Source organism: Rhinolophus hipposideros (genome assembly GCF_964194185.1).
Source record: "Rhinolophus hipposideros genome assembly, chromosome: 12".
In the NCBI taxonomy this organism is placed as follows: Eukaryota; Metazoa; Chordata; class Mammalia; order Chiroptera; family Rhinolophidae; genus Rhinolophus; species Rhinolophus hipposideros.
The window spans coordinates 63,882,917-63,898,813 of NC_138058.1; positions in this window are offsets into that span (position 1 = coordinate 63,882,917).

A 15,897-nucleotide genomic window follows, 5' to 3' on the forward strand; every position below is an offset into this window, starting at 1 on the left:
TTAGTTAAGATGAAGTCATACCACAGTAGGGTGAGCTCCTAGTCAAATATGACTGTATTCTTATAAGAGGAGAAGATAGAGATACAGACACACAAGAAGAGAGTACCATGAAACGGTGGAGTAGAGATTGAACCACTGTAGCTGCAAGCCCAGGAAGGCCCAGCCCTTTACAGGCTAAAAGAGGCCCAGAAGTTCTCTGCTACAGACTAGAGATGAGAGCACAGCCTGACAGACATCCTAATTTCAGGCTTGTAACCTCCAGAAAGAATAACTGTCTCTTATGTGAAGCTATTTGTTTGTGACACTTTGTGACAGCAGCCCTAAGAAACTAAGACAAGGAGTCACTGCTACCAGATGGTCACTGAAGACAAAAGTATGGTAGATCACCCACAAAGACATGGACTGGGGAGGGAGGGCCTGTGCCTAAGAAGCTGCTCTTCAGGTAGTAGAGGGTGAGATAACAAAGACCACCCAAAGAGAAGGATACATTGGGTCCCTAGATGTTTGCAGTGTTCTGCAAATGAAGTGACAAAGAGTTAAACTCAGAGCATCAGCCAAGTGATCCCCAAACCTCTGAGCACCACAGGCAACAGGCAGATGAAGGTGAAAGGCCAAGCCTGCCCACCCATAAACCCACCGGGGTCCACTTCCTGAACCTCAAGGCAACGGGGCCATGCCTCCTTACTTTCAAACTTAAAACGATCTTGCTTTTAGCAGAAATTAAAGTACAGAGTATATGAATCAAAGCTTAATATCCAAAATTAATTTGAGGATTAAAATTATCATCTCATTAGTTACACAGAAATGTGAATTATTTTTACTAGTCATAATATTGAGACTTTCAGCCTAAGTAGAGGTTATCAACCCTGTCTCAAAGTTGATTTGCCTGCACTGTTTCTTCAAAGATATCAATGCCTGGGGCCGACTTCTAGATAATTCTGATTCATTTTCTCTCAAGTAGGGCCCAGGTAATAGTATTTTTCAAAACTCCCAAGAGGTTTCTCATTGTAGTGGAGGCTGAGATCCATTGGAAAAGAACAAGAGGCTTCAGGTGCTGTACCTCCTCGTGTTTTATATCAGTGGATTTGCTCCCTAATCTGTACTAACAATGTGTTCTTACCCCTTTTCTTTCTTTCTTTTTCTTTTTTTTATAGTAAAACTAAGCTATATGTGTACATATATGTCTGCACATTTGTATGTCTGTTTGTTTAGGTGGTTATGTCTGTTTATAGGTGTATATGGTACACGGTCATTGATTTATTAATTCATTCAGAAAACATTTATTAAGCATCTATAAGGTTCCTGGTTATAGGCAAAGCATTAAACATAAGATTTATATCCTCATTCCGTGAAACTCAGTCTGGGGTAGAAAAGGGATGCGAACAGACTGAAACAATATATTACAGCAAGTCTCCAATTAGGAAGAAGCACAGGATGCTATGGAAATATAGAGGTCCTAATTCTGCTGAAAGCTAGTAGATAAGACAGTTTAGACATAAAAAATAAATAAATAAAGTAAAATAGAAAAACCTCAGTGTTACATGAATGAACACAGAGAAGGACAGTCTAGGCAGAGGGAACGTTTTGGAAAACAATTCAATGTGTAAATATAGCCTATTAAGGAAACTGCCTAGTAATTACATCATGCTTGGTGCATAGTAAAGGCTAAATACAAGTTATTCAACATTGTCATAGCTTCCACATAGGAGACAAAGCAATATAAATGATAGAAATGCAGGCACGAAGGGCCTTGTGTGCCATGACAAAGAGCTTGGCTTTCATTTTCCAGACCAGCACTCCAAATTCGAGTGCTTATTCAGCTCAGGCTGCCATAACAAAATATGACAGATTAGGTGGCTTAAACAACGGGAATTTATTTTGCATGGTTCTGGAGGCCTAGAAGTCCAACATCAACATACTACCCGACCCAGTTCCCAGTGAGGTCTCTCTTCCTGGCTTGTAGATGACAACCTTCTTGCTGTGACTTCACACAGTGGAAAGAGAGAGTTCTGATCGCTCCTCTTCTTACAAAGACACTAATTCCATCATGGGCACCCCACTCTCATGATCACATCTAAACTTAATTGCCTCCCAAAAGCCTCATTTCCAAATACTATCTATCACATTGGGAGTTAGAACTTCATTCAAAATATGAATTTTGCGGAGACACAAACATTCAGTCCACACAGCAAGTGCATATATAAATCACCTAGGAATCTTGTTAAATTACATTACATTCTGATCCAGTAGTGCTGGAGTGAGGCCTGAGATTTTGCATTTTTAACAAGCCCCCAGGTGATGCCAAAGCTGCTGATTCAATGACCATTCTTTGAGTAGCAAATTCAAGACCAGAAAGGGTATTCAGAATTTCTTTCTTTCCCTTTCTTTCTTTATTCTTTCTTACTTTCTTTCTTTTCTTTCTTTCTTTCTTTCTTTCTTTCTTTCTTTCTTTCTTTCTTTCTTTCTTTCTTTCTTTCTTTCTTTCTTTCTTTCTTTCTTTCTTTCTTCCCTCCCTCCCTCCCTCCCTCCCTCCCTCCCTCTCTCCCTCCCTCCCTTCCTCCCTCCCTCACCCCTCCCTCTTTCCCTCCTTGCCTTCTTCCCTCCTTCCTTCCTTTCTTTCCCTTTTTTTCTTTTTTTTCAACCTTTTCAAAGAAAACATTTTAAACATACAGAAACTCCGAGAAGATAATATAATTTAAAAGACCATATATTTTAAAATGTTGTCATATTTACTTCATTTGTATTTTTGCTATAATACTTAAATGTAAATTATAGACATCATGACATTTTAACACTAAATACTCAGTACGCTGCTTCAAAAATAAGGACATTTCCTACATAACCATAATACCATTGTCACTCCCAATGAAATTAACAATAATTGCTAAGTAGCATCGTCAGATTTGTGTTTTGGGAAGGTAATTCTGGTGACTGAGTAAAAAGCGACAGCCCCCACCCCATTTTTATGAGAAGTTATATGTGTGTAAATATGTATGTGTAGGAACATATATATACTGGGGGTGCCAACAAAATGTATACAAGTGGACACTTGAGTCAACGCTGCTCAAGCAGTAGTTCACCATAATCAGAAGTGTCTGGACATTGATGGTAACCACTTTGAGCACCTCTTGTCATTGCACAAGTCAAACGTGACTTGTATTCATTTTTTGTTACTGGTATATATTATTATAATTTCAATACAGTTTTCCTTTCTTAAAATGTGTATATATCATTTTTGGCACCTTCTGTACATGCATCCATCCATACTTATGTTCATGTGTGCACAGTTGTATTTCTCAGTTCTGGGGGGGGTGAGTGTGTGTGTGTGTGTGTGTGTGTGTGTGTGTGTGTGTGTGTGTGTAAGTATACAGAGAGGAGCTCAACACCAGGAATTTCCCCATTTCCCTGGCTCTCCGGAGGCAGCTGCTTGCTCCACAGAGCTGGCGGCTCAGCATGATGTGGCTGCTGCTTTTCTGCGTGGTGGGGAGCTATTTACATTCATGCCTGGAACCCCAAGTAGTCCTTTGGCAGATGTCACAACTTCTGTGTGCCCAATAAATGTTCACTGCAGCAGGAGAGGAAATATGACAAGAGATATAAATGTGTCAAATATATCAGGATCTAAAAATCAAGGAAGAATCTGGAATTCAGCTAGGTCATGCTGAGCAGGCCATTTGCATGAGAGTAGGTTGGTGAAGGGAGGTTCTGCAAGTGAATGACATGGGTGAAGTGGATGGGCACAGGGGCTCAGAAGGGCCTTCGGCTGTCCTCCTCATGGTTCTGTGAAAGCTCCAAGTTCTGGAGAGAGAAAACCACTAAGTGAGGTGCTCAAGGTGCCAGTTATCAACAGAGACTTCTTAGAGATGGGCTCAGTGTATGTGTATCTTTCTCCTCTCCATCCCCTCCCCCAGGATACTTATCACACTGACACCTTATTGAGGTCACAGCCAATAGGACTAAGATGGCTGAGGCTTTGCAGAGAAAGAATTACACTACAAATGATGCGTAGTTGCAAAGTGAGCTGACCAACCACAGCGAATGAGTACCGACTCTCCCAGAGGTGAGAATCGGTAATCTCTTGTCTTCTACAGGAACTGTTAGAAGTGACTACAGTCCCATAGGACCAATCCAGGAATAATTTATTGCTTTAATAATATTAGAATGAGACAAATTCTGAGAGGGTGGAAACTGTGTACAAAAGCCAATTGACAGCATGCAGCAGGTAGTCCTGGGTGGGGGCCCAGAGGTAGCTGTGCTGTCCAGACCTCTCTTAACTGCTCACTACCAGCAAAACCAATTCCGCCCAACATTTAGTGTGTTCTCATTATCCCGCATGTTTTGAAAATGTAGAACACATAATTAACACAGGCTTGCAAACCAAACAGATGCATGTTCAAGCCTCAGCTCTGCCACTTCCAGGTGAGGGAACTTCAGCAAACTACTTCACTCATTGGAACTTCCTTGCCTCTTTGAAAAAGAAGAATGATGAGCTTGGCATTGCAGTGTTGATGGGAAGAGTGACTTTGGGTTATGACAATTACTATTTCAAATAAGTTAAAACTCATGGAGGACACTGCCTGTATCTAATAGTCTTCCATATATCCATAAGATACAGGAGTCAATTTAATAGGACTTTAATAAATGCTTGCTGATGTATTGACCTATTTACAGAATCTGTAACAATTTATGGGAAAGTTCATTGCTCCATCAAACAAATGATATTATGTACTTACTATGTATAAATCTTGTGAGAAGCGAATCCAAGGGCAACACCCATGGGGAACTCCTAATCTTTGTCCCTTTCAACCAGAACAACTCCTCCTTTACCTATCTTATTAGAGATAGTGGGTATATTTTATTTGAATAATCATGTTCCTAGAACACAAACTGGAGGATGAGGAACTAGGTGGCACCTGGCTTACCTAACTACTGCAATTTTTTGATGTAGTTTGGGGTCATGCCGCAATCACATGAAACTTAGCTCCCAGCTCTTGGGCAGATCATTTAGGCTGTGTCAACTTGCCCTTGTGCTTAATTGGTTGCCAAGAAGTCCTGGACACTTTTTACCCATAATACCCCCTCCAGACAGCTTGCATACACTGAATCACCACTTCCTGCATGTGAGGGCTGTCCCATTGAGCTCCAGGCAGCTGGTGACTCCAAGAGTGCTGAGAAGCCAACATGCCCAACAGTAGGGCCTGGAAGATGGACCCCGGGGAGAGGGGGGAAAGACAGGCGTGACCCTGGCACTTAGCGATAATGTTTCACTCAGCCACTGACCATGCTACTCACCGGTACACAATTCAGATCATGAAGGGGTCATAAAAGAGCCTCGTTTGATTCTACTCTGTGGGGGATTTCACTACCACCATGTGCTTTGTTTCTCCTTTATGAGCCTTGGCTGTTTTTTTTTTATAAATCTCTACTCCTTACTCACCTATCTTCAGTGCCTGCCCCCAGGAAGTGGGAAGTAGGAGATCACTTTCGTTTGTCTTTTTAGTATTAATTTGTCCTTAAGAGTCATGCAGGACACACTGGCATAAATGAGATTTTTCTCCCAGAGCTACTATTGATCAGCTTATTATTTGGCACAAAATGTGGGCATTATTAAAAGGGCTACATGAGAAATAATTGCATCCCGGGGGGATTGTACGGACTTTCAATCTAGCCATGACCTGACACAGAAATTGGTCTGTTTTATCATTATAATAGCCAACAATCTTGGCTTCTTACTGAAAGTAGATTTCAAACCTAGACATATGGTTATACATTTTAAAAAGTTTTACTCTCACAAGTTGAAAAAATTTCAAGATGTTCTAAAAAAAAATGTATGTAACCCTTGAAATTATTCATGGGAGCAACTCATTGTTGCTGTGATGTCAGCAGGGAAGATGAGGTTGTAATCTACAGGAGAGGCTATTCGCTACAGAAAGAAACTGTGATGGATCCCCTTCCACGCTCAGCCTGATGCCCCAGTTTGAGCCCTAAAATGTTTCAATATTCAGTCATGGTATAAAAAGTCCTGGACTTTTACTCTTTCCTGTAATTGCATTTGCTGCCACCAAGACTGATGAAGTCAGAGCAAGAAGATTATGAGATAGAGGGCAAATTTTGACTCAAAGAATGTCATTTAGCATACGATGAACACATCCATTTGGAATAGCTATTTCTGGGGAAACTCACTGGCCTGAGGACAAAGGGACCTCAATTTTAGTTCCAAACTTCACTCATAACCCAAGATAAGACATTTACTTACTAGAAATAAATGGACACTTCTTAAGATGATGAATGTATATCTAAAATTCAAAGATAGAAATATGCTCAATGGAAGCTGTAAAAGTCATCATTGATGTCAGATGTGATACACGAATGTTCACTATTTCCATACATATCTTTACACAAGTATAAGCCAATGCAATCAGGAAGAAAAAAGACAGGAATAAAGGTATAAGGTTGAAATTTAAAAAAAAAAAATGTTTTCATTATTCTGTAGATGACAGTTATTATTTTACAAAACTCAAGACAGTCCAGATAAAATCCTTTAAAAACAAGAATATATTTTAACAAATTTATATAATTAATATTAATGTAAGATTTTCTTATATACAAAATATCACCACAAAAAAATATAGTGGAATAAAAGATCCAATTAATAATGCCACTCCCAAAATAAAATAACTTAAAATTACCTTGAGGAATTTATAGAATCCATAAGAAGCAAAATATAATACTACTGAGAAACATGAAATAAGATTTAATTGCATTTCATGTTCTAACATGACAAGTAAAAAGACTCAATATTGAAAAAATATGTAAATCCCCCCAAAATTAATATATAGCTTTCAAATGGTCCAAATTAAAATACCAACAGGATTTTTTTCAGTAACTTGACAAATAATGCTAAAGGTTATATCTGAAAGAATGTGTATGAAATGTTATCCAACAAAGTTCTGAAAAAGTATAGTACTGGAGGAACTTAAGCCCAACCACATATTAAAATATATTACAAAGTTTCATGATTAAAATAGTTTAGTACTGTTTTACATATTGGACTTAATTTATGAGAAATTACATTGGCACAACTGGCTCTTGTTTTGGGAAAAAAAGAAAACAAAAGCTTTATAGCCCCTACATAACTCCTAGATTAATCCATAAACAAACCCATACAGTCCTAGACAAAAAGCACATTATTATAACCCTAGAGTCATAAAAATATTTCTAATCAAGATAAAAACATTTAGAAGCCATGAGAAAAAATATTGGTAAATATTAATACTTAATATATAACTTCTCTACGGCAAAAAAAAGGAGTCAAAAAATGAACTGAATAAATGCAAACATATCACAAAGCAGAGAATTTCTTTTACATATAACAATCATACAGTTCATAACAATCAATGAAAAAGGTGAGCTAGACAGTAGAAAAAATCGGCAAATTATCAAATTATATAAATATTCATAAAAAGGGAAACAGAAATGCCCCAAAAGTATGAGAAAAATTTATTCAAATCCACTCACAATTAAAGCGATGTGTATCAAAACAAGTTATCATTTCTCACTCATTAATTGGATAAAAAGTGAATTATTTAATAATTATAATCAGTGTTGGCAAAGATATACAGACCCTCCCATATACAATTCCTGAGTATGTCTATTGTTGCATCTTTAAAAAAAACATAGTTTTTTCAATATACATCTATTTTAAACATCATGTTTTATCATGTTTAAACATCATGTTTTATCAATATACATCTATTTTAAAGGTGCATTTTTTCTTGCTGCAGAAATGTCACTCTTCAGAACTTTTATAAGCATCTCATAAAAAGACATTAATTGTGTAATTTTAAGGTAAAAATATCTCTAAGCAATCTAAATGTCTATTAATTATGTACTGGTTAAATTGGGTTACATGTATAATAGAAGGGTACACAGTAATAAAGAATGGAAAATATCTGTATGTGCCAAATTGGGGAAAGATCAGGATGTATTAAGTGAAAAGAACGAGGTGGAGAACAGTGATTACATGACACTTGTTTATGTGATTTTTGTAGGGTGAGGATGTGTGTTTGTATACAGATGTATGTGCAAAATTTTGAAAAACTACACAAGAAGCTGTTACCCATAATACCTTTGGGTAAGGTAGCTCAAGCAAGGTACAGCAGTCCCACCATTACTTTTTATTTTGTGCTGTTCTGTGTCTGCAGTGCGTTCTTTCCTTCTAAACAAAGTAAACCAGGTGGTCATAAAATTAGGGCTCATTTTGTTTTCCCCGTTATGTTTTTTAATGGAAAATTTTAACAATCATTATTATTATTACTGATATTATTAGAAATGACAAAAAACCTTAATATTTTATAATTAATATGTTATTAGCTTTTGTATTGATGTTGATAGTAGTTAATATTAATATTATTAAAATAGGAAATATTAAATTTCCAATAGTAAAAAGTAATATTCAATTATTTGTCAAAAATACATAGAAAAAATAAATATAAAATGAAGGCATAGAAAATAAAGTTAAAATCCACCTATCATCCTCTTACCACCTGGAGAGGGCCCCTCTGAAAAGGTCAGAACGTATCTTTCCATAATTTGCTAAGTGTATATATCTATTATTACTTGTCAATGCGTGTTGTTCAGTGGGCTTTTTATATTTGACTTATCATAATCATATATCTATATCAAATATGGATTCAATTTCTCACTTTCAATGCCTACATAGGCTCATACTGAAATGGCTGTTTCATCATTTATTTATTTAATTATGAAAACTAATGCATTAGTCTGGGTTCTCCAGAGAAACAGAACCCATCAGTGAACATTTCCCTAAATAATACAGGACTGATTAGAAATTAGAAAATCTCACAAGGTTATGATGTCTTTATTTGGTATCCTTTGCATGATGTTTACCTGACACAACACTATTCCTTCACAATTTTCAGCCCCAGATCTTTTCTGTGTGATTGTCTTCCGTTATATTTTCCCCTTATGAAGAATGTATCACATTCGCTTTTCTAATTCCCCAATTGGATTTGATACAGTGTCCAACTCGCTCGTCACTCGTCCCACTGAAGTTCTTCATTTGAAGAGTCTGATTCTCATTTCCCCACAGTCCGCGGTGGGCTTCATGCCTTCCCCTTTAGGTCGTGGTCGCAGTGCGCTCTTTGAGCTTGTTGAGAACACACATTTTCAATTTCTTGGAGTAACATATTTCAGTTGAAGTCTGTCCATCCAGTTTTGAAGGGTGAACTGTTATTCATTTTGTTTGTTTTGAAACCTGTAGTATTTGTTGACAGGACTTGCGTTTTTCCCTCACTTTCCTTTTTCTTTTTTTTTTTTCTTTTCTTTTTTTTTTAGAACAGAGTGGATCTATTATCACTTTTTGGCCAGATAGAAAGTGGGTTCTGCAAGAAATTTGTGTCTCTGCTCTACAACCATAAGGATGAAAATCATATATGAAACAAGTTATAATCTGTTGCAGCTTGAGCGGCCTCTGCAGAGTGGTGGTGTCAGAGCTGAGCTTCTGACTTCCCTGGAAGTGCTGAGTCTCCACACTGGGGGAAGCTGCCCAGAACAGACTCAGACCACAGCATCTCCAGATGTCTGTTGGGTTCGGACAACAGCACCAGAGTCACTTCATCAAATGTTGGTGCAATTGCTAAAAGAAACTAAAATACCATTGCCTCTGGTGCCAAGTGGACTAAAAGTCAGCAGATGGGAGTTGTGCTGCCTTGACTTCCAGCTCTCACTCATCTCTAATAAAGTAAAGAGGTCTCTGCTGCCATCTCCTCTACTTTCTTCCATGACATGCTCGTGATCCCAGAGAGGAGCCACATGTTAATCCTCCAAACTTGTCTAATATGGTGCCATGTTCACTTTCGTTAGCAGGAATGCCTTGAAATTCCTGCCATGTAGTTGATACCTACCTCTTCCTAGTTTCCATAGCTGGTGAGAGATTTTTCATAATTTGTATTTTCTACTGGTTATTTTAGTAGGGTGGGGAGGGGGACATATGCCATTATGTCTTGAACATAATTCCTCTCCATTAATTCTCAATTTTCTCTTTCATTTCATTGCCATTAGAAATAGAAGAGTTATAATTATCTTCATTCCCTCCCTCTGTCATCTTGGTGGAAGAGTTATTTTTTACCTTCATTGAAAACACCCTGGGAATTTTCCTCAAATAATTGATTAAACTGTATTTAAAGTAAAATGTTACCATTTAATTTATTTCTCACTGTTTTGATGCACCCAAATTTCCTCTTAATTCAAATTTATATGTAGTATTTTAGTATCTTTTAGTAATTGCATCTATATTTGATGAAATGTGGAAGAAGCTTACATTTATTAGATTGTAAATTATTATGCAGTGTGCGATTTTGATTAGCAAAGTGTACCACAGTGTTGTTATGGATTAATAAAGGGTAAAATGTGTGTTATTACCCAGGAGAAATGAGATGAAAATTTTAGCTCACAAAAATAATGGAAACAAATGGCTTGACTGTCATATATGTTAAACTGCAAAAAATAAAAAATATTGCTAACATCTCTCTACCACCTGGCTCTTGAGAATACTTGAATGGTATTTCAGTATTTTTGTCCCCCCAGAATATACAATTTATAGCTGACTAAACCACCTGTAATGTTTTTCCACTAGCTGCAGTGAATGCATATTTATTCAAATATATTTTATGTATTTGGCTATAAATGCAAATATGTACATAAAAGAATATAAAAATAATGTTCCTAAGCATGATTTAATATGATCTGGGCTTGGTGAGTTGGAAATGGGGTTATGAATATTGCTATGAGTTCAGCAGGACAGCAACTGAGTTATGAAATAATTATTTCTCTTCAATGGCTCTCACCATGACAACTCCGTTTTGAAATTCGACTATTATTCAGCTCAAATTATTGTCAAAGTTTAAGGCTTGAGTTTTATTGACCTCCTTCTAATATCTATGACATCTAATCATCTGGGTATATGAAACCAGATTATTAACAGTAAGAGAAGCTCAAAAGAGACTTGACTGCACACACCTGGACAGTTCCTTTGTTAAGCCCAGTGATGATTCAGTCTCTGGGCTCTGTTATACATGCAGAACCCCTTTAGGGCAGAAATTGAACATGATACTCATTTTCCTTACTATCCAGCTGCAAATCTCTGACAGCCCAACATCCCAATCTGTTTTATAGTCAAATATATGTGATCTTGTGACTTAAACTGCAAATCTCTACTCAACTTTTGAAATAAAGAAAAAAAGAAGAAGAAAAACAAGAACAAGAACTACACGGAAGGAGCCATTAGTTATTGTGCCAATAACTATGATAAATTTCCCTTGGCTTAAGACTACATGGCCATGTGGCCTATCCATTTAACCCACTGTCTGATTTTGACTCATCTCTAGAATTAAAAGGAAGAAAAGTATAGTTTTCAATTGTCAAGTCCAAAAGAAGCATTGCTCCTCACCCCCAAATCTGGTCCATAGCAGTTAGGACATTAGATTTCTAGTGTTATCATAATAAAATACCAAAAACTAGGTGGCTTAAAACAACTGAAATTTATATTCTTACAGTTCTGGAAGCTAGAAGTTCAAGATGAAGATTTGGTTTCTTCTGAGGCCTCTCTACATGACTCGCAGATTGTCTCCTGTGTCTTCACATGGTTGTCCCCTAAGTGTGTAGCTTGTGTCCTAATCTCCTCTTATAAAGACACCGGTCATATTGGATAGAGCCTACCTATATGAACTCATTTTATCTTAATAAACTCTTTAGTATTTATTTCCAAATAGTCACATTCTGAGGTGCTGGTCCTTAGAACGTCAACATACAAATTTGGAGGCATACAATTCAGTGCATAGCACCATAAAGGAAACAAAAGTAATTTTAGGGCATTTTTTGTGACTACTATTACAAGTAAATACTATTGACCATGTAAAAATACATAGACTACATCTTACCTCTCATTATTTACAGACCCACTAGTGAGATCAGACCTACACAAGAGCAGATTAATAATTACAGAGTATCCAAATGAGTAGAAAGGGCTATGGAATTGATTCTCCCCCGGTAAAATAATACTCTGTCTCTGCCCACAGGAAGCTTACTGTCCAGAAAGGGGGTGCAGATCCATGAACAACTGATGATAACTTAGTCTGTCAAGTCCTCTCAGTGTATGAGCGAAATGCTATAAAAACTCAGAGGAGGAAGCCAGCCCTAGAATTGTTGAGGGAAGAAAGAAATGTTAGGAAAGTTTCGCTGAAGGGATGATGAAGTGAATGGCCATTAACCAAGAGGAAGTCAAATCAGCCCCCATTTCGGGAGCAGTGTGGAAAGGAGGGTCGAGGTGTAGGGCATGTTCAGTATTATCATGGGTAGAGCTGTTAGCGTTTACGTAGTTGGGAACACAAATGTAGAGATCAAAAGAGGGACACCCGGTATAAAACAATGTTTTTTGATTGTGGAGTCACAGGCAGGACATGGGTGAAGCGGAAGCTATGGGCAGGAATAAAGTGAGGGTAGAAAGGACTAGCCTTGAGAAAAGAACTTTGGGAAACATCCACATTTAGGGGTCAAAAGCATGAAGAGAAGCCAGTGAAATGGACGCATCAAAGGGACATAGGAGAAGCTGGAGAGCAGAGCACAGTAGAGGAGAGGGTTACGGAGCACATGGTCCCTGGAGACCTGGAGGAAGCCTGGCCAAGGCTTATAAAATAGCAACACTGGGAGGAAAAGTGGGAGTGTCCCCAGGAGGTGGAGGGCAGCAGAGGAAGAAGAGAGAGACCAGCAGTGGGAGCTGGTGATGGCCCCTAGGGCTGGGTTCTGTGAAAGAAAGTGTAAAGGTGTCACCTCTTTCAGTCCTCTCGGCAACCTAGTACCCTGTTTGACCATGAAGAAACCAAAGCTCAGAGTGGTGTCCAAGTATGAATAATTGGTAAATAGACAAATGGAGACCCAGTTCTTCAGTTCTAAGCTGTAGTTGCCATCATTTCGTTTCACTTTGTCTCTACTGGTAGAACTTCAAGTACTAGAGAAAAAAGGATAATTAAAATATGGGGGATTAGAACCTTCTGAGACTCTTCATAGGCTACCTCACAGAGGAGCTAGGAGTGGCGCTTAGGAGCAGAGGATGCCCTGACATGTAGAAAGCATAACTCTGCCAAGTTTAGTGTGGGAAGCTGTGAGTGGGAAAATGCCACCTCCTAAGTGATGTGAAGTGTGGTACCCAGGACAGCTCCATCATCAGTGTTGAAGAGACATCTCTGGGCTCCTGGTGTGACCTGTTAGATGTCCTGATGCTGCACAGTGATTTCAGCTGGTGGTTTAGGGATCGATAGAGCAGGACCACAATCTCACTGTACTCCATTCACTTCACGTGTCACCTGGAGAGGGCAACATGAAGCAGGTGGGAGGACTGGACTCTGTAGCCAGACTGCCTGGGTTGGATTCTTGGTTCTGCCATTTACCAACCATGTGCTGCGTGCCATTGGGCGAGCGATTTAACCTCTCTGTGCCTCTGCTTCCTTACCTAATGGGGATAGTTCTATGTAACAAGGTTGTTATGATAATTCAATCTCTTAATGTTTGTAAAAGGCTACTACGTTTGTTAAATAAATCAATTTGGGGCTGGTAATGGTCTAAACAACATCAGTACTTATAAGGAATAAGAATGTACTTTTTAACAATTTGCAAATATATATATATATATATATATATATATATATATATATATCCCATTAATTCCTACAGAAGTTTTTTTTTTTTTTTTTTTTTTATCCCCATTTTTAGATGAGGAAACTGAGGCCAAAGAAGTCAGGTAGAGCAGCAAACAGGTTTTTGGGAGAGCTGGGCTTAGAGGCCCCCTGACTCCTCTCCAGTGTCTGTCAGCTCAGACTGACTGCTTCAAAATATCTCTGCTGCTTCCTGCTGAATTGGTGGTGTCTGACTATTATATGTAACCCAGTGGATGGTATGTCCTCAAATCAAGTGTAAATGCTTTGAAGCAGTGTGGTGGGCAGAATAACTCCCCCCTCACACACACGCAAGATGCCCACATTCTCATCCCCAGAACCTGTGAATATGTTGAATATATTACCTTCCTTGGCAAAAGGATTGTAGATGCAAATAAATTAAGGCTCTTTGGACGGGAGTGTTTGACACCAACCCCAAATGCTAAGGAGCATACTGCAATTCAGTTCTGACCCTGGCCCAGAATTAGTGCAGACTCCACACGTGAAAGAGCAGGTCCACAGCAAGGCTTGCCTCACTTCAGACCAACTGTCTACAAGTACAGGGATTCCCACAATCCACCTTGGGCTTGGCCATTGGCTAGAACAACTCACAGAACTCAGAAACCACCGACAATTACAGTTGGATTATTAAACCTATTTTGGACATCTGACATCCAGAACTGTCAGATAATCAAAGTGTGTTGTTTTAAGCCTCTAAGATTGTGGTAATCTGTTACAGTAGCCATAGGACACGAATACAGGCAGCCCGATGCCATGGTTAGGAGCGCAGGCACCCAAGCCCGACAGCCTAAGCTGGAATTCTGATTGCCCCCTCACCAATGGTGTGGCTTCAGCCAATTCACTGGTCCCTTCTTTCTCTCAGTATCTCCACCCTGCCATGTAGAGGTGTTCTACAGGCTGAGTTTTTACACATTAAATGCTTAGAACAGTAACTAAAACTTAGTAGATATTCACTATAATGTGATATACAATGTTTAAAATGTATGAAATTACTCAAGCAAAAACACTAATGGAATTATCCAACTCTTCTTGGGAATTCTGGGCCTGACCAACATCCTCCCTGAATTTTGGCAGCCAAAGACCCATTCTACGGAATCTTGATTCCTACTCATTATTAAAATCAATCAGTCTCTCTGTCTGTCTGTCTGTCTCTCTAAGGATCCAGGCAAATCACTGAGTGAGACAAATCTCTGCCTAGTCCCACACTGCATTGTACTCTACATTAATCTAGGATGGGGCCCAGCGATGGCAGAAGTGGCTGAATGTCCTGGCCCATCCTCGGGGACACTGAATTTTGAAGCTGCTGCCAGCATAGCCAGAATTTCCAGCAGTTGCATTCTGTTGTTCTCAACCATTTCTTCGTGTCACACACCCACTAGAGTAGAGCAGGCCTACTCTGCTGACTTCAGATGAAAGGGAACTTGAGGAAGCCCTAAAAGTTTGGAGAAGAAGGTACATTAAAGCTCACCTTGTCCAACCATCTCATTTTACAAGTGAAAAACTATGAAAACTCCAGAGGAGAATGGAGCTAAGTCACCAAAAAATTTTTGGCCTCACTCAAACACAGGCATTGGTTTAATTATTTTATCACCTGCCTCAGGTTTGAGCTTGACAAGGAAGCGTCACTCAGCCTCCTGAAGGGTTATGTAATGAACTATTTCTATACTCTTCTCTGACGCTGTTGGCCTGTGGAGGAAGCAGGACAGGGACAGCCAAGTCTAATGTTTCATCTGGTTCTCAGGCTATGAATGACTTAGAGTGATGAGTGGCCCGCCCAACTGGGAGTCACCGCTGGGCGCGTGGTGAAGTAATCGACATGATGTTTGGCTGCAGTGTTTATATAGGCAAGAGTGAGTCCTCACTACATACACAAATAAATAAACATTTCTGGTTTCTAAATTTGATTTTGATGACAAAACTCATTTCAGGGCCAGCTGTGGCATGAGCTGTTGGCATGGCTTAACAATACGAATGGGAAGACAACACACCGTTCCTAGCCTTCTAACCAGGCAAGGAGCAAGTGTGTCTCTCTTCAGGCACCTGAGTAAGAGGTGAGTGCAGGATAAGTAGGGAGATCTGCTAAGACTGCAAAGAAGATGACAAAACAACTTCTAAGAGTGCTTCTGCCGGTCACAATATGAAAATG